At 38.2% G+C, this 22,322-nt stretch overlaps 1 protein-coding gene and 2 pseudogenes across 2 annotated transcripts in view; 1 reads left to right on the top strand and 2 right to left on the bottom strand.

Moving 5' to 3' along the window:
- l(3)72Ab (U5 small nuclear ribonucleoprotein l(3)72Ab) overlaps nt 1–22,322 on the top strand; it is a 69,448-nt gene that overhangs the window by 4,911 nt on the left and 42,215 nt on the right. The gene's annotated exons all lie outside the window — the stretch shown is intronic.
- LOC147909455 (uncharacterized) lies at nt 7,383–8,181 on the bottom strand (annotated as a pseudogene).
- Nucleotides 16,039–22,321, bottom strand: LOC147909456 (uncharacterized; annotated as a pseudogene).

A 22,322-nucleotide genomic window follows, 5' to 3' on the forward strand; every position in this document is an offset into this window, starting at 1 on the left:
AATTTATTGCTTACTTTTCTTATTACCAAGATATTCCAGTAGTTAAATCTTGCTTTAGCAATTTCATACTCACGATTAAGGTGCTCCTTTTATACCTAGAGTTTCTCATTATCTGTCTGCATCACAAGATTTGCGATCTGGCAAGTATCTAAACGATGCAAACCGTTGTGATGCTGTGACGATAATTTTTCCGGAGACTGAGCAATCTTCTGAGTCATAGAACTGGCAATCTGTTGAATTGAAAACTACTGTATGACCGTTTTTTATCATTCTATTTACAGAAAGAAGATTAATTTTCAAGTCAGGAAGATAGATCACATTGGAAATTCTTTTTGTAGCATCCTTTGTAGAGACAATTACATTTCCAATACGCATTAAGTGTCTGAGCACTTGCAACATTTCTTTTTCGTTGTAGTTTTGAAACCAATTTTTCTTATTTGATAGATGTATAGTTGCACCAGAGTCTATGAATTAGTTTTTTGTAGCTAAGTTTTTAGAATGCGACACTTGTAAAGCTTTATTTATCCTTCGAATTATTTTCGTCACTCACTGAGTTATTCTCTATGCTCTTATTGTATTTACTATAATTACTATAATTATTAAGAGGACACTCAAATTTATAATGATCTTCTTTGTTACATCTGTAACAAATTACTTTCTTCTTAAACATTTTATTTTTAATATAAAATGCTTTCAATTATTTAAAAATGTCTTTAAGAGCCAAAATACAGGATTTTAATATGTATGATAATGCTTTATTCGATTGATCGACAATAACTTGAATAGACGTTTCGATCTCCATTTGAGATTCTTTTTAATGTGAGATTAAATAAATCAATAATTTGAGATCAATGTTTCCCTTAGTACGTGAACGCAATGACAATATGTTTATGTGCAAAATCAGAGCTGAATGCATCATGTTTCAATGTCACATCATTAAGCTTCTTGATTTACTAGATGAACAAATTTTATATCAAAAGAAAGAACTAAGTGATAAAGATTAAAATACATAATAATTGTTGTTAGGCACATTATTAGAAATGTTGGTCGATCGCGTGTTATAAGTCATCTGACAATATCTGTTACGAAAACATATCGCGAAGGCATGGAAAGAAAATATTGAAGAGAGAAAAACATTAATTTTTATTAAACATATTGGAATAAGCCGAGTCTAAAAGTTCTGTGTCAGTTTGCAAATTCAAGCTATTTTTCGTTTGCGTATAAAAATCATTTCCGAAATAAGTTCATTTGTTTAAAATTTTTTCTTTGTCTAAGATTTTTATATTATTCCATTCGAATTCGAGAATATTCCATGCTCCGTGGTCATAGAACTTTGAAGAACTACAATAGAAGGATACGGACAGTAGGAGTCAAGCACAGAAGACGTCGCGTAAATAATATATTAGGTGTAGTAAAAAGAAATCCATTATTTTTCCAATACATGGCTTTAGTAATCTGTATCATGCGTAGACGAGATACAGATTACTAAAGCCATCTATTGGAAAAATAATGGATTTCTTTTTACTACACCTAATATTTATGGAGTGAAAAACTTCTTTATTCACTAAAACGCGCTTACATGTTTCGGTTTACTTTTGAGTTCTCTTCAGAGACAACACAAACTAACATAAATAAATTATAACTAAAAATTATCCTGTCATGATGAGCTACCTTCCCTACCTCTTTTAATGAATAAAGAAGTTTCACACTTCATAGATATATTATTTGCGCGACGTTCTTCTGTTCTTCTGTTCTTGATTCTTATTGCCCATATCCTTTCCAGTTCTTTGATTTATAAGGAGTCTTGGTTAGTTTGATTTGTTATATGGATTTATTATACGCAGGTAAATATGCTTCCACTTCAATATTCTTCTTTTTTTCAATTTATTTTTTTCGTTTTTGGATCGGAAACAGTTAGATTACTAAAGTCATGGATTCACGTATTTGACTAAAAGTCTTTTACATGCTAGATTCATAAGGTACTGTATCGCAAACAATATTATCCCACCTCACTTGCATCGGTTTATATAGGTTTAAATTGGAATTTTTTGAAAACAATTCAGTTAAAAAATTTGAATATATTAGACATCAATGTGTTGCGAATATCTTGAAGTTAGAATTGAATGATACTTATAGGAAAATAGATTCCACTTGTGTATAGCTTTTCCGATTTGCACGTATTATTTCCCATTACCTTCCTATTCATATTTGCGACGTCTTTTTTGATAAACAGGAGAAATCTTCATACTTTTTCTTTTTGTGCGAAAAGAATAGAATCGAAGTATTGCTGGGTATTGTCGAAATGGAGGGAAGAATTATTAAATAATAATATTAAAAATATCAGGTCTATTCGTTATTATTAGTGTCCGTTGTTGACGTTGATCATGGCAGGAATAGAATGTTGGAGAGTAGTGTTAGTGTTAAGGGTATTAAGGGTTATTGTATCCTAATGTACAGAATCCAAATGTTGAGACAGTTAGAGAAATACAGATTGATCCTCAGCCCTTTCTTCCATTGATTCCTTCTTCTTCATTTACCTCACAAAGGTTGATTCGTGAATCTATCGACCGTTTCTATACATCCTAATATATAGAACTTTTTACAATTGGGAGATAACTTTGCTTTACCTTTGAACAACAGATTAAATTTAACGATCTTATTAAGTAAATATTATTGAAAGTAATATTTACAAATTGCCTATTGATAAGCGGATCTCGATCTCGAACCACTCACTTTCCTTACTTACTAAGTACTTATTAAGTAACTTAGCTTCTTGTTCTTTATATTGTACGGAGGTGGATAGGAGTTTGTCACAGCTAGCGAAAGACACTAGGGTTTTTTTTAAGGGATATGAAAGATAGAATAATTTTTACTCGAATAAAGGAAATGTGACGGTAGCATTGAATAGACAGGTGTAAATTTCCAGGATAAATGAGATGCTTCAGAGATGTGAATACTTATGAGGTACTTGAAAAGGATCCGACGAGGAGGATGGTAACGGGTTTATGCGCTTTATTAGTTAGTTGGAAGGAAAAAAAATATATAGTTAATTCCACATATAGAAGTTTATTAAGTAATGATGGGATACTTCCGAGAGCCTACGCTTTTCCGAAGACATAATCAGGACTGTTCCTTTCGTATAATAGGTTTTTTGATAAATAGCCTTTTGTATTCGTTACCAGTTTCTTCATAATATTATCATAAAAACAATTCCTAAGGTAGATAGTCATATCGAAAATAGTTTTAAATGTGTTAAGGAACTTAATGGTAGACGTTTGAGTGATGAATTTCAATTAATGTCACTGGATGTTGTGAGTCTCTTCACTAACGTTCCCATTGATTATGCGATGGACTGTATTAAAGACCTTTGAGGATTTATTTCTAGAGATTGTTGTTTACTAGAGGAGGAATTCATCAAAGCGATTCAGTTTGTTTTAGATTTTACTTTCTTTATTTTTGATAATATTATATATAGGCAGAATTACGGGACTCCTATGGGCTCTCCGTTATCTTCCGTCACGGATCTAATTATGGAAATCTATCTATTAAAAGCTGGAGGTTAGAGTTTTGTCTTTGATTCGGTTTCCATTGTTTTATTATAGGTTTATTGACGACATATTATTGGCGGCACCTGCGTCTTCAGTTAGTTCTATTCTTGATATTTTTAAAATAAATAATTATAACGAACGATTTATAAATCAAACATATAAAAAAAACAAATTAATTTATTAAATTTCACAAACAACATTCAGTGCTGTGGTTTCATGCTTCTTTTTTTATGTTGATTTATAAACCACGTTCGTTATAATTATTTATTTTGGTCGCACGAGTATTAACATGTGTAATATAAAGAATTTTTTCGACTTTATTAAATTTAATTTTGGATTTCATGCATGTCCGCTATTAAAGAGATACATAAAAACGTATAGGACGAATATTAAGATAAGAATAAGAATATATTTTTTAAAAACGTGTTTGAAAGAAGGTCTTATCCCGAATCATATGTTTAAATTTATAAGAAATGAAAATAACAATCTGTTTCGCTCTTCAAAAGAAAGAATTGATAGACTTAAACGTAATTTTATATTTAAATATCTACGGGTAGAATTACAAGACGCATATAAACATCTTGAATGAATCTATGAACATGTAAAATGTGAAATATTTAACATGTATAGAAGGATAGAGAACATTCTATCATTTATTATGCAATTCTTTCTTTCATAGACAAAAAACTGATTTTAATAGAATTTGGATAAAGGAACAAAAAAAGGATTAACAACAAAATTAAAAACTTGCGAGCTAGTTATAGAATTAAGGAAAGAACAAAAATTAAAAATATTCGCTATAATATAATGCATTCGTTAGACTCTGAGATGAATTGCGATAATAAGATTAGAAACAAGACCGTTTATGTTAAATAACATTACTTTAAATACGAAGCGCTACTACGGTTTGAGTGTTGAGATGTTGAGCTAATATATATATTCATATATCATAAATGAATTAATTTGAGAAATGATAATTATGTGCCGATATGATTGTCGGACTTTCAACGCAATCAATCTGAAATATTAAATAATCCCCCCAAATTTTTCAAATTAATCTTAAAAAACTAATAAACTTATTGCGAAAAATATTGATATGAATTGCGATACCTTAAACGCACCGTTGATGTTACAAAAAATTTCAACCAAAGAGATTACGGCTAATGAACGACAAATTACTTACAATATTAATATTTGCCCTGATAATTTTAAAACAAATTTTGCAATTATGAATATAAATGAACAATGGCTGATAAATCTTAGTGAGATGGAGATTCTGGAAAAAGCCAAAGTTGTATTGTAATTAGGTCAGCAGTTTAATTTACCTAACAATGTCATTAGCAAAGAAAAAAGTATGCTTGAGTTTATTAAACATATTGAGTGTAACCTTTTCAAAAACTGATGATGAAATTTGTAAAATGGTAAGGAATGAAGCAATTCAAATATTAAAATCAATAGATAATTGCGAGATTAAATCTGCCGAAAATGATGACTGTTGTTTTCTTTATTCTTCTTTCTTTTATATGTTTCTCAGTCCCTCCGTTTTTCTGTAGCGTATATCCTAGGTACTTGATTTCTTCAACTTCTTCTATTTTCTCTTCTCTCCATTTCTACTCTCTCTTTTTTGTCCTAGCTCTTCCTTTCTCAAATAAATGTATATATATATATTATTTTTGACTTCTACGGGATCAGATTCAGTCCTTTTTTTTGTATAAACCTCTCAAATCTCTTCAGCATCTCTTTCATATCAGCTTCTCTATCTGCCAGTAGAATCACATCATCCGCATACATTATTGTCCAGCATTTCTCTTTTCCTACTAATTATCCAGCATTACTGTCCAGCATTATTCTTTTCCTACATTTCTCTTCTCTTACTACTCCTCCTGTCTGGCCTTTTGCCATCTCTTCCTCCAAGTCTAACATATATATATATTAAACAATGTCGAACTTAGCGGACATCCTTGTCTAAGGCCTTTTTCAGTCTCCAAAACTCCTCCGACTTCTTATTACCTTCACTATATTGTTTCTTCCTTGTTTCTTTATACGTCTCCATAACTCGGAGGTTGTTCTCTATCTGCATCTTTCTCATCATTTCATTTAGCAGCTTCCTGTCCACATTATCGAACGCAGCTTTTAGATCTGCGAAAAAGACAAATATCTTTCCTCCTTTTTTGCTCAATTCCCTGTTAACCACATGATTTACTATGTAGACTGCATCCATCGTTCCTCTTCCTTTTCTGAATCCATACTGTCCTTCCTTCAGCTTTTCCTCCGCTTCTTTTTCAAGTCTTCTGTTTAGGATAGTCGCGTAAATCTTATATGCTGTGTCCATTAATGTAATTCTTCTGTAGTTTTTAATTTCTTCTTTATCTCCTCTTTTGTAGATAGGACAGATTAAGCCTTTGTTTCAATCTGATGGTATTCCTTCCCCTTTCCATACTCTGTTAATCATTTTCCAGAATTCTTCTCCGATTTCTTTGGACCTCCATACCTCATTCTCTATCTCGTCTTCTCCTGGAGTCTTTTGGAATTTTTTTAATTTTCTCCAACACCTCTATTAACTCTTTTTTTGCAATTTCTTCTACTTCTTCTCTTCCTGTCTTTTCCTCTTTGCTTTCCTCACTTTCTATATTCAGAGTTGTTTTCTCCCACGTGCCCCCTAGCAGCTCCATAAAATGATCCCTCTAGCTGTCCATCTGTATATCCTTGCTTGGTCTCTCTGATTTCTTTTTCCTGTACTTGTTTATATATTTCAATCCTCTTTCTCATTTCTTATATTTTTTATTTTTTCCTCTTCTGCTTCCTCATGCTTCTTCTGTGCTTCACACCATCTTTATAATTCCTTCTTTTTATCACATAATCTTCCCTGCTAATTCTTACTTTCTTCAGTTCTCTCAGTTCTTTTCTTAACTTTCTTTTCATACTTCTCCATTCTTTATTATACCAATTTTTCTTTCCTAATTTCCATGGGAATATTTTCTTTTTATCTTTCTCTTTTATCTTTTATCTCTCTCGCTTTTATTTCTCTCACTTTTAATCTTTTCTTTTATCTCCATCCAAATGACTTCCGTATCCTCCCGTATGCTCCATTCTTCTCTTGATAGCTTTTTGTCCTCTCTTCCATCCAGTTACTTCTCTCTGTTTCCACTTCCGTCTCTTTCCTATCTTTTTTCTCCATTATTTGCGGTTCTGTTGCCTTTTTCTATCCTTTTGATTTCTTCGCATGCTCCATCATTTCCTATCACATAGTCTATGACCGAAAATCCTCTCTCCCCTATATAAGTCCATCCCCCTCTCTTCTTCGAAGCTTCCATTCAGTATCGCTCATCCTCTCTCTTCTATCCTTCCTATTAGTCTATGGTCCTCTTTTATTATTTTATCTATTGATTTCCTGCTCTTGTTTCTCTTCTCATTTTTTTCCTCTATTACCGATCCTCCTTCACTGTTCTTGCATTCAAATTTCCTCCTATTATTAAATACTCTTCCTCTTCTTCTTGAATATGTTCCATTAATCTTTCCATTGTTTTTTCTACCTCTTGATTATACATTGTTATTATTTTCCATTTATTTCCATTATAGACCATTTCACATTCCATCGCTGCTTCGCTTATTTCCCTAACTTCTATATTCTTTATTTTCTTGCTCACTGCAGTAATTATCCCATCTTTTACTCTTCCTTTTTTATGTTCCTTCTTTGTCGGCACATAGTTCCACTCGTAGTCTTTTGGCAATCTATTTTTAATTTTCTCCTATTTTTCTTCGTCTATCCATAAGTCTCTATTAATCCCGACGACGTCAAATTCTTTCAGATATTCCCACATTTCCTCACATTTATTAGACAGTCCTGCAATATTTCAAAAACAAATTCTTAATCTTCTTTTCGCCTCTTCCCCGCCTTTTCCTTTTCTCATTCTCTTCTTCCTCCTCTGTCTTCTTCTATTCCCTCTCTCTCTCATTCCAGCGTAGCCACTTATCTTTCATAAAAATCTTACCATAGCTTACTTTCACATTGTTTCCTTTCTCTTTCTCCTCTTTAGCTTTTTCCTTCAACTGCTTTTGCATTTCTCTCTCTTTTCTTGTTAGATCATTATCTATAAATATCCCTGCACTTAACTCTTTCTTTCTTGTCATAATCTCTCTTTTTTCTTCCCAGCTCTCTAACTCAGCTATTATGGTGCACTTATTCTCCCTGTGCTGTACCTTAAACGCCTTTCTTACTTTCACCCTCAAATTTTCTTTGACGAATTCTATAACCTGCTGTTCCATTTTGTTTCCACTCCATTTGTTTATGCCTCTAATTACTATGTTGTTTCTCCGTCTTCTTCTATCCTTCTTTTCGCTCTCCCATTCTAGTTTTTCTATTCTTCTTTCCAATTTTCTCTTTTCTATGTTGTGTTCTTCTTTATCTTTTCTTCTTCTTTCCTCCATCTCCAGCTTTCCTTCTTTCCATTCCTTCCTCATTTGTCCCTTCGATTTGTCCCATCATGTTTTTATTCATCTTTTCCATCCGTTTACAAATATTTTCCTTCATCTCCTTCATGAACTTTATCATAGGTTCCTCTTTTCCTGTCATGTATCTCTGCATGTTTTCTTCCTTAGGTTTATTTTTACTGCCTGTCGGTCTTCCTACCATTGGTGCCACCTGACGACTGCTGCCGTGGACTTTTCGCTCTTCCTCCTTCTCCAGATTGCTCTGTCTTCCTCCTAACCTAGCGGCTTTTCCGAATCTGATCTTTTATTCCTTCAGATTCTTCTTTTCTATACTCGCCTTTTTTTCCCGACCTTTTCTCACCTTTTTACTTTCTGATCCACTTATTATTTTTTCTTTCTCTTTTTGTTTTTCACTGTTTTCTGTTACTATTCCCTCTGTCAACATACATACGTCACCACGCTCTCTATTCCTAACCAGAAGTCCGGGTTGCTTCATATACACTCGTTCCTCAAGATCTCTCTGGACGTAGGTCATTACGACATCTATTTGATGGACGTGCATTTTCGCTTCTACTGACGCTGCCAGTAGGGCCTTTATTGTCTCGTACCTTGCCACCGGTGCGAATTTCTTCACCTCTTCTTGTTCGTAACCTCGCGCGACTATCCTCGCTTTATATCTTGACGAGCCATCCTGGTCTCTCTTTAGCTTAAATACCTATTTATTAGACAATACCTTTGTGCCTGGCGATTTTTCGACTAAGTTCCATGTTTCGTTCTTCATTAATGAATCGTGTTCGGTTTTCATTGCTTCTAGTCATAATTGTTTATCTGCTCTGCTCAACATGTCTTACACATTTGGTGGATTCTCGTACTAACAAAGAGTTAAATTTACTGTTTTTGAATACTGTTGCTTTGGTCTCCCGGCTTTCTTCTTTGGGCGTCCTCGTTCTCATTTTACTTGACCATCATCTGTAATTTTCATCGATGTACTCGGCTCTGCATTCATCTATTGAATCTTGGGCGTCATCCTTGCCCGCGTTCATCTTTTCAATATTGATTCTTTTCGGTGTACTCCGTATCGTCATGTGTGCTTGCTACGTCATCGTCAGTATCCGCTTTTTCATTTTTTTTAACTTCCGGTTTTACTTCCATAGGGTTGTATTTGGTGACGTTTTCTCCATTCAGATTCATTGGGGTCTTAAACAATTTAGTTGTTCGTTCACGATTGAGGTCTCCCTTTTCGATGAAGCTCATGTCTCAGCTTTTGATGATTGTCTTTGTTCCGAGCTGCGAATAGTCATAGTAGGGTATTCAAGCGAATCAAAAGCCTACAATCTGTATGTGGTACGTTATATGTCAGCTCGTGTTTGATGCTTTCTGACTCTAATAATTCTGTAAATTCCTTGGAGGTATACTCCTTCGTGTTGTTCGTACGCGTTGTTAGTACCTTAATGCTATCGCCAGTTTTTCTTAACTTGCAACATATATTTCTTGAAGGCAGATAGGATTTCTGAGTGGTTCTTCAGCATGATTACTTCTGTGTATCTTGTATAGTCGTCGATATATTTTGAATCTCCTAGTGATATGGTGCTTATCGGCCCACAAATATTCGAATGGACCAAACCTAGTTTTTCTTTTGCTCTCCTCGATGAGCTTTTATATGGAATTTGGCATATTTTTCTTGTATGACATGTCTCGCAGTCAAATGAAGTTTTTTCCAGATTAAAAGGATTAAAAAAATTATACATGAGAAATTAAACACACAGAGTATTGACAATGTGATCTCGGAAAATACAAAAATCAATTTAAAGAAAAAATATTTTGTATACTTTATATACCTAAGGTTTCGTATATTCCGTCATTACATTTTTTAATAAATCGATTCACAATTGACTACAGAATCTTAAATACGTTAAATTCCTTCATCGAAATACACAAAGACAAACTTAATAAATTCCAAAACCAGAACGTTGTCTATCAAATCAATTGTCAAGATTGTGAGGCATCGTATGTGGGGCAAATGAAACGACAACTAAAAAACCCGTATAAATAAATATAGAAATAACATTAAGCAGAGTTCTTCCAGACTCTCCGTCATTTCCGACAGATTGAATTGCGATCACAATTTTGATTGGGAGGGAGTCTTAATTCTAGGTATTGAAAATAATTACAACAAAAGAATTATCTCAGAGATGCTACTTAAAAAATAAAACAAAGGCATTAATTCTCAGAAAGACATGGATCGTTTGGACGACTCTTATTGTTACTTATTGAAAAATTGTCAGACAAATAAACAAACATCGATCGAATATCCTTAATATCTGTCTGTCACTATTGTAACACTTGCGCTTAACAGTATCACCCGAATTTGTAAGATCCCGTTTTCGCATATTGTAAGTAGAAATTCAACCTCAATCATCTTATGAATATTAAATTGACTTAACACAAAGATGGACAATAGAGAACAATTTGACAATTTATTTTCATTATTTTACGACTTTTCGATATATTGTGACAATGAATTTCTCACTTTAGACACAATTCATATAAAAACAGGAAGATCAATTCTTCGAAACAATACCACATTATGTCTCACTGATCGTAAGATTATTCATCTATATTACCATGCAACATATTTTATGAATTGCTGAAGAAGGACCTGTGAGTTCCGAAACCTACGATTTATTACATCAAGTTTTTCTGATATTCGCTGTTTGTTATACTAACATTGTATGCGATTAAATTACTTTATATAAATTTTATTACCGCTCGATTCAGACCGTTATTTCTTTATACTTTGCATTGCAAAAGACGAGCGAATTTTTTATTTTTAACGTTTATTAAATTCCAATCTAAGTAATGGCAACTTTAATTCTCTGTCAAAAATTATTATTCTCAAAAAAAAATTAATATATCCAATAAAAAATTAAAACCCAGATACTACAATTTTAATCAAATTAAATTCTATCAGTACAAACTTACCTTTTTAAAAAAGGTAAAAAAAGGTGCTAAGCATACTTGTTTCTCAAATAAAATCTAAATATCCAATCCAATTAATAGTAGTTTTAATTTTTTTTCAAGAATATTCTTATTGAAGGTCTTCTTATTCCAACCCAAGTAATTATGGCAACTTTAATTCTCTGTCAAAAATTATTACTCTTAAAAAAAAATTAATGTATCAAATGAAAAATTAAAACTCAAATGCTGCAATTTTAACTAATCAAGTTTGTGCGAGAGCCAACCAGAGCGAGAGCGCTGATCGTGAAATTTTTAAAGTGATGCGGCGTTTGTCTTACTGTCTTTCTCGCTAGTTTAAATCCGGCTCGAAGGACAGAAAATGTGCGAGAGCGCACCGCGCGGAAAGATTCGAGTGAGAGAACGGCACAAGGTTGATATGATGCACGACAGTAAAGAGAACTCCGTTTCTTTTAATTTAACAAAAGAATTTCTTTAATGTATTCAGTTACAAAGTCAAAAGATATAATTAATTAAAATTAGATTAACAAAATATCAAATGCGGTCACCTTTTCCAAATTGAGTTTGGAATCGCGGTGATGGAAAATCTCGGCGATTTTTCTCGGCACTTCTCGAAAGATTCGGTTTATAGCGATTTCACTAAACGGTTAGCACGGCGATTTTACGAAGCGAGATTATGACTCTAAGAACTCTAAGAACTTTTTGGAAGTAAGAAGGAGGACGGCGAGATCGAAGCATTTATTGCTTTCGGCCTGAGCTTTCCCTTTTGGGAAAAATCCAATAAAATTTTGCCACAATCGTAATTATTACGTGGCATTAGGTGTACAGAATTGATTGGCGCTTTGAATTCTTTTCTAGCGACGTTCAACGTAACAGTCATGCGCGGCAGAAAATCCGTGCGTGGGATTGGTGACAGCGCATGACGTATTCGTTAGAGTGCGGCGCTCGCGTGCGCGAATTGAATCGTTCTAGAACTTTCGATTGTCCGTTGCCGGTAACGACAGCTTGTTTGCGTGTAACGAATTGTTTTTAAAAAGAACAAAGAACGACGAATTTGATGATTTTAACGAGGATTAAAATCATGTTTGAGATGAAATCACGAGCTCAATTTGTGCATGCGTTCAATGACAATTAATGTCGATCGACTGAAAGAATTCTTGCTTTCCTTTCGAATTACCGATCTCAAACATTCCCGCCCGCCTCGTCATCTCCGTGACGATGTATGTATTGACGTTACCTCGAGCTCGTTGAGATTACAAAAACTGTAAATAAGACAAGCGATACAATACAATGAATTCGTGGAAGAACTTGAACCGTAAACGAGAGTTGTATGACAGATAACATTAAAAAAAAATGATTCACGAAAATACACGCGATCAATTCAAGCTCTTCTTTACATTTGATGCATTAGCGTGCGAGATAAACGCGTTAGCCTCGTCTGGCAATAAAACTAATTTGATCAAAGGACGGGTTAATTCGGATGAGGCGGTTTTGACTGTGACCACTCGCACTACGCCGTCGTCTCCAGGATGTAGCTGCGTGATTCGCGCCAGAGGCCACTTATTTGGTGGTGAGAGCTCGGAGCGAATGATGCATAGCGATCCAAGGCGTGGTGGCAAAGCGTCCTTGGTCCATTTCGGTCTGGTAGCCAGAGTGTGTAAGTACTCGCGTGACCATCTCTGCCAGAAGTGGTCTCGCATTCGCTGAATAAGTTGCCACCTGGAAAGCAAATTCTCCTGTTCGTCCGACAAGGACGGCTCAGGAATGGCCAGCAGTGGTGTCCCAATGAGCAGGTGACCTGGTGTCAGAGCCGTGAGGTCGTCGGAGTCGTCTGAGAGTGCATACATGGGCCTTGAGTTCAGGCATGCTTCCACTTGTGCGAGCAGGGTGCTCATTTCCTCGAAGGTGAGCCTGGTTTCGCCGATGGTTCGGCGCAGGTGATACTTAGCCGATTTCACGGCCGCCTCCCAGAGTCCACCAAAATGAGGTCCCGACGGGGGATTGAAATGCCAATAGATCCCCTCCGATGTAGCTACGTGTGCGATCCTTTGTCCTTCTGCCGAGGAGGCTCGAAGCATCTCGCGAAGTTGCCGGTCGGCGCCCAAAAAATTGGTGCCGCAATCCGAATATATGTCCGAGCACAGTCCTCGGCGAGATGTGAATCGACGGAGAGCAGCCAGGAAGGCGTCGGTGGTGTAAGCTGAAACAGCCTCAAGGTGAACGGCCTTGGAGCTAAAACAGACAAAAACTGCGATGAATGCTTTGTGAGCGCTGTGCCCCCGCCCTTTGCTCGTCCTGATGAAAATAGGCTCGGCGTAGTCGATGCCCACGTGAAGAAATGGGCGTGCAGGAGTCACTCTCCCTGGAGGAAGGTTCCCCATTTTTGGTTGTGGAGTGGCAGCCCTCCACCGAGTGCACGTCACGCATTGATGCAGCCATCGCTTGACTACAGCTCGACCTTGTGGAATCCAGAATCGGAGGCGTAGCAATCCCAGGGTCATCTGGACTCCTCCGTGGAGAGTACGGCGATGGTAGGCTTCCACCAGCAGGCGAGTGAGCCATGACCCTGGAGGCACGATGATCGGATGTCGCTCGTCGAACGACAGCGCTGCGTGCTTGAGGCGCCCTCCAACTCGCAGAATTCCGTGCTCGTCCATGCACGGGCTGAGGGTTCGCAGATGGCTGGATCTGGCAAGGTCGCGCTTGTCTTCGAGAGCTGCTCTCTCCTCTTGGTAATGCCGTGACTGCGCTATGCGTATCCACCTGATGAGCGCCGCGTCGAGTTCAGCTGGGAGAAGCGCCGACCCGTTGTGCTGACCGTTCACAGAGCCGACTGCGCGACCGCGGTGACGCCAACGCACGCACCAGGAAGTCGCTCTGAGCACCTGGTGAAGCGACGAGAATCTGAGCAGTTCTTCCGGCTCGAGGTTGCTCCTGACGACTGCTGCGAGTGTTGCGGCCCGCCGCTCTGGTACGTCCTTGATGGGCTCGAGGTTGACGCTTGGCCATAGCGACGAATTCCCGCTCAACCAGGCGGGGCCCGTCCACCATAAGGAATGGCTGAGGAGCTCACTTGTCAGTCCCCGGGAGGCGCAGTCGGCAGGGTTGTCCTTGCCCGGGACGTGACGCCATTGAGCCTCTGGAAGCTGCTGCTGGATTCGTGTCACCCTGTTGGCCACGTACGTTTTCCAGCGCGAGGCGTGACCTCGAATCCAGTGGAGCGTGACCTTGGAGTTGGACCACAGGATCACTGGCGTTGTCGCCAGGTTTAGCACAGAGCGCGTGTGCACTAGCACGCTTGTAAGCAAGGCGGCGGCGCAGAGTTCGAGTCGCGGGAGAGAAACGAGCTTGATCGGCGCGACCTTGCTTTTGGCGGTCAACAACAGAGTCTTCGTTTGGTTGTTTGCGGTGATACGGAGGTACACCACGGCGGCGTAACCTCTTTCGGACGCGTCTGCGAAGCCGTGCAGTTCGAGTTGAGAGCTCGTGTCGCCGGTGCCGAACCAGCGGCCGACTCTGATCTTCTCAAGCAGTGGAAGTTCTTCCCAGAGCCGCTTCCACTTTCCAGCGATGGTTGACGGCAATGGTGTGTCCCACTCTAGCTGCTGTAGCCAGGCCGACTGAATCAGAATTTTAGCTTGAATGGTTACTGGAGCCAGCCATCCGAGCGGGTCGAAGAGTCGAGCGGTCTCCGACAGCAGACTTCTCTTGGTGAACGTGACGACGGTGCGACGAGGAACAGAGAAGGCGAATTCGTCCCTGGTTGGATACCAGCGCAATCCCAGCGTGGAGTGGTTCTCTAGGTCCCACGACCGCGAGTCTCTGGTGAGACAGTACTCAGGCGGAATGTCGCGAAGAAGTTCCTGACAGTTGGCGGTCCACTTTCGGAGAGGGAACCCGCCCGCCATGCAGAGGTTGCGGAGCTCGACTTGGAGCGCGATAGCGTCGTCTTTATCGTGCGCTCCGGTCACGACATCGTCGACGTAGCAGTCGTGTCGTAACGCACTCGCGCCTCGAGGGAAACGCGGTCCGTCGTCGTCGGCGAGTTGACGCAGCGTGCGAATGGCGAGAAATGGCGCGCAAGCGAGACCGTAAGTGACAGTTTTTAATGTGAACTCGCGTATAGGCTCATCAACGCGGTGTCTCCAGAGGATGCACTGATGTCTATGGTCGTCGGGATGCACAAGAATTTGCCGATACATCTTCTCGATGTCGGCCACTAGCGCGTATCGGTGCCACCGCCACCGCAAAAGCACGTTCGCGAGGGGTGGCAGCAGGTTAGCCCCCACCAGCAGATGATTGTTAAGTGACTCACCTGACCTTGCACGCTGCGATCCGTTAAAAACGACTCTCAGCTTAGTCGTGATGCTGGACTCACGAAGGACGCCGTGATGTGGAAGGTAGCACCGATCTTCATTGGAATTCGGAGGTTCTGGCGCCAACTCCATGTGACCTTGGTCTTCATAGTCCCTCAGGAAGGCTCGGTAGAGATCGCCGAATCGTGCGTCTCTCTCGCAGCGTCGCTCCATGGCGACTAAGAGTCGTTGCGCAGGTCTTCACGTCTCAGCTAGCGTCGTCGGCGGAGATGCAAAAGGTAGTCGCACTATGTATCTTCCTTCGGCAGTGCGTTGGTGCTGCAGCGCGAAGATGTCCTCGCATTGCTGCTCCTTTGGCGTGAGAGCGACGGGAGCGGGCACTTCTCGCTCCTGCTCCCAGAAGCGGTGCACAAGGTCGGCCAACTCGTGATCTGCTGTGCACTGAAGCGAGTGGCGTTGTGCTGAGTTGTTTACTCAGTCGCAACCTCCCGATAAGATCCAGCCGAGCAGCGTCTTTTGAGCGATAGGCGCTTGGGGGCCTCCCTTGCGGAGACCATCCTGGAGAATGATTGAGCATACTTCCGCTCCAAAAAGCAACTCAATAGCGTCGTTTGCTGCGTAGTCGGGATCTGCCAATTGGAGCCCCTTCAGATGTGGCCACTCCATTCTGATCCTTGCGTGAGAGCCTTGATAAAGCGACAGACGTGGCAGAACAAAGGCTCCGACGGTGAAGTCGGTCCCTGTTGTTACCGAGGTCACCTTGAGAGTCACCTTTCCCCGGCTGGGCCCGGAGCTTTTGCCGCTGATGCCGATGACCTCGATTGAGGATCGAGAGCGGGGCAAGCGTAGGCGTTGGACCAGCGCCTCGGAAATTAGAGAAATTTCCGAACCTTGGTCGATGAGCACGCGTGTGGTGTGCTGATTGCCGTGACGATCATCGATGGAAACTCGCGCCGTTGCGAGCAAAATGGCCTTGTGGTTGTTGTCGCGTCGCACTGCCGACAGTGAGCTGACCTCTTGAGATTTCGGTGAAACATACGCGTCGTGTAACATTGAGTGGTGACGAGACTTACACGTAGCACACGTCCTTGTCGACTGGCACTTCGCGAATGTATGAGAGCCGAGACAGTTGAAGCACAGCTTGTGAGTTTCGGCGACGGCCTTGCGGTCGGCCGCGGATTTCTTCTTGAATTCTTCACACGCCATCACGTGGTGCTTACTCTTGCATAGAACGCATTGAGAAGACTCGGTGTGTTTCTTGACGCGACTTGGCGGATCGCGACGGGTTGTCGGAGACCTTGAGCGATTTTGGTTTGGCGGCTGTGAGAGTACGTGCTCTTTGGTTTATGAAGTTCATCAGCTCTTTAAGAGTGGGCATGTCGCTCGAGGCGCTTGAGAGTGACTCCCACGCCAGGCGAGTTCTTGGATCGAAGAGCTCGACGGCAAGATGACTTAGTAGATCGAAGCCATGAGAGTCGATAGGCCTATCAATGCCCTCCTGGCCGTTGACTACCCTGGTCAAGGCGTTGAAGACGCGGTTGAGCTCCTCCGCACTTTCGTTCTTCATCTTAGCCACGGCGGTAAACTTGGAGAAGTTGGAGCGTGATAACTCTCTCTTATTTTCGTACTGCTCGCTCAGCAGCTCCCATGCGCGTGGATAGTTGTCTTCGGTCATTGCTAACGGTCGAATCAGTTCCTCAGCAGGACCCTCCAGACAAGTTTTCAGGTAATGAAATTTCTCAATTGCTGAGATTGATGAATTGTTTCCGACAATGGATTGGAAGAGATCTCGGAAGGTAGGCCAGTCTTCGAATGCGCCCGAGAAAGAACTAATCTTGAGGCGAGGCAGCGACAGTTTTCCGGAAGACACATTACTTTCGGTTTTGGAAGCTGAACTCGGTGCCTGTGCCATGAGTTTCGTCCGGTACTCGTCCAGCAGACTTTGCTGCTGCACGTACGTGATTTCGGCGGAATCGGCAAATTGAGACGTATTGTACTCACTCTGATCGAAGGCTTCCTTGTAATGTGCTCGAATAAGCTCGTGGTGCCTTTCAAATTTCGTCCACAGCTGGTCGAGAAGCGTCGAGCGGATTTCGACAGCGCGGAGGGTGATGTGGGCCGTCCCCATTTTCTTTAAATTGGTCACTGACCTGGCGACTATGGATATCACTCTGGGCGGTCAGCAAGGCGGTTATGTCGTCACTCATGATTTCACTTGCGAATTTTTCTCTCTCTGATTTTCTTGATGATGCGCGCACTGGACGCGATACACTCGACACTGCGGATGCCGGCGAGAATCCGGCTCGAAGGACCAAAAAATGTGCGAGAGCCAACCAGAGCGAGAGCGCTGATCGTGAAATTTTTAAAGTGATGCGGCGTTTGTCTTACTGTCTTTCTCGCTAGTTTAAATCCGGCTCGAAGGACCAGAAAATGTGCGAGAGCGCACCGCGCGGAAAGATTCGAGTGAGAGAACGGCACAAGGTTGATATGATGCACGACAGTAAAGAGAACTCCGTTTCTTTTAATTTAACAAAAGAATTTCTTTAATGTATTCAGTTATAAAGTCAAAAGATATAATTAATTAAAATTAGATTAACAAAATATCAAATGCGGTCACCTTTTCCAAATTGAGTTTGGAATCGCGGTGATGGAAAATCTCGGCGATTTTTCTCGGCACTTCTCGAAAGATTCGGTTTATAGCGATTTCACTAAACGGTTAGCACGGCGATTTTACGAAGCGAGATTATGACTCTAAGAACTCTAAGAACTTTTTGGAAGTAAGAAGGAGGACGGCGAGATCGAAGCATTTATTGCTTTCGGCCTGAGCTTTCCCTTTTGGGAAAAATCCAATAAAATTTTGCCACAATCGTAATTATTACGTGGCATTAGGTGTACAGAATTGATTGGCGCTTTGAATTCTTTTCTAGCGACGTTCAACGTAACAGTCATGCGCGGCAGAAAATCCGTGCGTGGGATTGGTGACAGCGCATGACGTATTCGTTAGAGCGCGGCGCTCGCGTGCGCGAATTGAATCGTTCTAGAACTTTCGATTGTCCGTTGCCGGTAACGACAGCTTGTTTGCGTGTAACGAATTGTTTTTAAAAAGAACAAAGAACGACGAATTTGATGATTTTAACGAGGATTAAAATCATGTTTGAGATGAAATCACGAGCTCAATTTGTGCATGCGTTCGATGACAATTAATGTCGATCGACTGAAAGAATTCTTGCTTTCCTTTCGAATTACCGATCTCAAAGTTAAATTCTATCACAAGTTAAATTCTATCAAATTAGAAAGTAAAACACAATTGATATCGTCTCTTGTTATTTACTTAACTCTAATGATATGTATTGTAAAAATTTGATATCGATAAAATTGACGCCAGTTAAATTCCTCAAAATTTTATGTATCGATCGTAAAAAAGATTTGATATCAATAATTAACGTCAAGTTAAATTCTATATAATTTTGATGCCAAATTAAATAAATAATATTAACTTTAATGATATATATCATTCCTATAAAAGAATTGATATCAAAAACTGGCCCCCAAGTTAAATTCCATTTCTTTATGACAAATTATTATGACAAATTATATATATAATGAATATTAATTTATTGAATGATTTATTTAATGATATGTATCATTTGTACAAAAGATTTGATATTAACAATTGTGGTGTGAAGTTAAATTCTACTAGCAAAATAAAAAGTAAAGCTCAAATGATACTATCTTTATTATTTAATTAATATAAATAGTACTATCTTTTAAACTAAGTATACGTATCTTGTTGAAGGATCTTCCTATTCCAATCTGAATAGTTTAAATTCCTTTTAAATGAAATTATTATATCACAATTAATTCAAAGACATTTTCTCTTCCAATTAAAGTATGTAAATTCTGAAACGTACGATTCATTACATTAAGTTTTTTTGATATTCACTGTTTGTCATACTAACATTGTATGATTAAATTATTTTATATAAACTTTGTTACCGCTCGATCTAGACCGTCATTTCTTTACACATTAAATAAATGTTTAAAAAATGTTTTTTCAAACTATTATTTCAAATAAAATAAATTCAAAATAAACATTACATAAACGTTAAATAAACGTTTAAACAAAGTTTTTTTAATCATTTATTTTATATGAAAAATTATAATGTAAAATAATGTTTAATAAAGAGTAAAATGTTTAATAAACGTTAAATTAACGAATTTTGAAAACGAATCGTGAAAAATGTAAAATTAATAAAAAATAAACGTTTAAAGAACATTTAAAAAACATTGTTTGCTGATTGGTTTAAGTTCTATTTGAAAATATTCTTTGCACCTTTTTTTAAAAAACTAAGTTTATCACGCATTTTTTATTAACAAATATCAGCATGCAATTTCGTTCGTATCCGATTTCCTTTAGTTAACAAATATCATGATGATGGTCATCTAATGAAAATATTGGTATTTAATGAAAATATTTTTAAAGAAAAATTAAAGTTAATAATAAATTAACCATGCATTAACAGAATTTGACTTGGCACCAGGTGATATCAAATCTTTTATACAAATGATAAGGCCGCAGTACAGACTTTTGCATAACGCATAACGCATAGTGCATAAGCGAATCAACTAATCAGAATCTTTCCTTTCCTCCCATTCTATGGAAAAGAAGAATTTCAATTTGTTGATTTCTTTATGCACTATGTATTATGCGTTATGCAAGAGTCTGTACTGCGGCCAATATAAATATTACGTCGATGGCCATATGTATTCAATGAAATTAAAATTACTAGGTATTACTTTTTTTTAGAAGGATGACATAAAAAGGCACTAGAATTTAACTTGGCGTCTGTCATTGATATCAAATCTTTTATACATATGATACATATCATATAGGATTAAGTAAATTTTGTGACATAACTATCACAAATGATCATCTGTATTTCAATGAAAATATTTTTAAAGAAAAATTAAAGTTACTAGATATTACTTTTTTTTAGGAGGCTCGAATAAGAAGGCAGTAGAATTTAATTTAGCATCAGTCATTGATACCAAATCTTCTATACAAATGATACATATCATTATTACGTAAATTTGGTAACAATAATTTTTACGTAATTCTTTTTAAAAAATTGATAACGTATCGCAATTGATTTCAGAAATGCTAGCTAAAATGGCGGAAATGCATATAGTACACGATCTCAAGCATGGTGATTTATCTTTGCAATTGTATTTACATGTCCTTTTATGCACTAAACTTCTACAACAAATAAATCCGTATTAAACTAAGGAATACATAATCCGATATACCTGAATACGCTGTTCCTAATAAATTGAAATCATTATTCCTTATTCCCAATTCCTTATTTCTTGTATTACGAGCGCAGGACCTTGCATATAGATTGCATTCAGCAGACTCAACAATTGAGGGAGCAGACTTAACAATTGACTCAACAGAGTGCTCGCTGTCATTGATCTATTTTTTAAAATCATCCAATCAGATTTCAGATGTAGAAGAATATATCAACAATAGTGTACCTTCCTTTAATTGGTAAATCTGGTGTCTAGATAATTTTCATTGTTTTATGCCAATTATATAATTATCTAGAGCCTAGAGAATTTTCATCGTTTTATGCTTACTGCATACGCGATGAATGATGAACAATGAACGATATCTAATGAAAGCTCTGCTTTTTCGTACGTGACGATGCAAAGCAGACCTCTCATTATTCACTCATCGTGTCCAATGTGCAGTAGGCATTAACGCAACCGCAGACAAAATTGTGTAACTATAATGACCGTAGCTAAGACTTTTCTATAACGCGCAGTATAAAATGCATTAGAGAATCAACCAATCAAAATTTCTTTTCCGTAACATGAGAGAAAAGCAAGCATTTTGATTGGTTGATTCGCTTATGCACTATGCGTTCTGCGTTATGCAATAGCCTGTACTGCTGCCTAAAGCGGGGAGCACAAATTCTTACATGACACATAAGAAATCCAATCAATCAGAGTTCTTTATTTCATGGAAAGGAAGCAAACGAAGGACTTTGATTGGTACATTTTCTTATGCATTATGTGTTATGCATTATGTAAGAGTGCTCTCCGTCTAAGACGGGGCATTTGTAAGTATCATTTGTCCTTGTTTAATATTTGATAAATAACAAGGATGAACTGATGTTTACAGCATGTAAAAATAGAAGGTTCCCTTGAAACGTAAGTTGAGTTGCATCTTCAATTCTATATAACTACAAAAAACGGAACTATTTTAAAATTATTACTATTTTTAAAAATGTAATAAATTACTGACAATTCATTATTGTCAGTGTAATTTATTACTTTTTTATTAGGTGTACAAATAAGTTTCCGCCGTTTTTATCAAAAATTAAGCATTTATTGTGAAAGAACGATACATAATGTTTTATTGATGTAAGTCAAAATGTAAGTGCAAGTTCTTTTTGCGTTTGGCACGAATCTTCATTCAATAATGCTTCCAATTCCGCGTCTTCGTACACTTTCGGCCTTCCGCTACGTTCTTTGTCTTCGACGTCAAATTCACCGTTCTTAAATTTTTGAAAGCATTCACGACAATTTCTCTCACTTAAGGCAGCCTCACCATATGCTTCTACAAGCAATCGATGAGCCTCAGCTGCAGATTTCTTCAAATTAAAGAAGTAAATCAAAAGTTCCCGCTTATTCGACTCAAAACTCGGCATTTTCGCACAAAAAAAATATATGATGCTGATACAAAATCGCTAGTATTTCAAGGTTATGTTGTTAACAGATGTCCAACCTTACGATATAATGTTTTACATCAGACAATTTTAACCATAGCTTGCTAGTGGCGCCGTCTTTTGTCAAATGGCGGAAACTTATTTGTGCACTTAATAAAATAATAGTAATAATTTTAAAATAGTTTCCGTTTTTGTAATTTTAGAAAGCGATATTACGATAATGCAATTAACTATCAGATTAACTATCTGTTAATATAGTTTATAAAAACAGTTTATAATATATATATTTAAATTATCCAAAGTTAATATGTTTAACATTT

Source organism: Acromyrmex echinatior, chromosome 6 (assembly GCF_024713525.1).
Source record: "Acromyrmex echinatior isolate Ae372 chromosome 6, ASM2471352v2, whole genome shotgun sequence".
NCBI lineage: Eukaryota > Metazoa > Arthropoda > Insecta > Hymenoptera > Formicidae > Acromyrmex > Acromyrmex echinatior.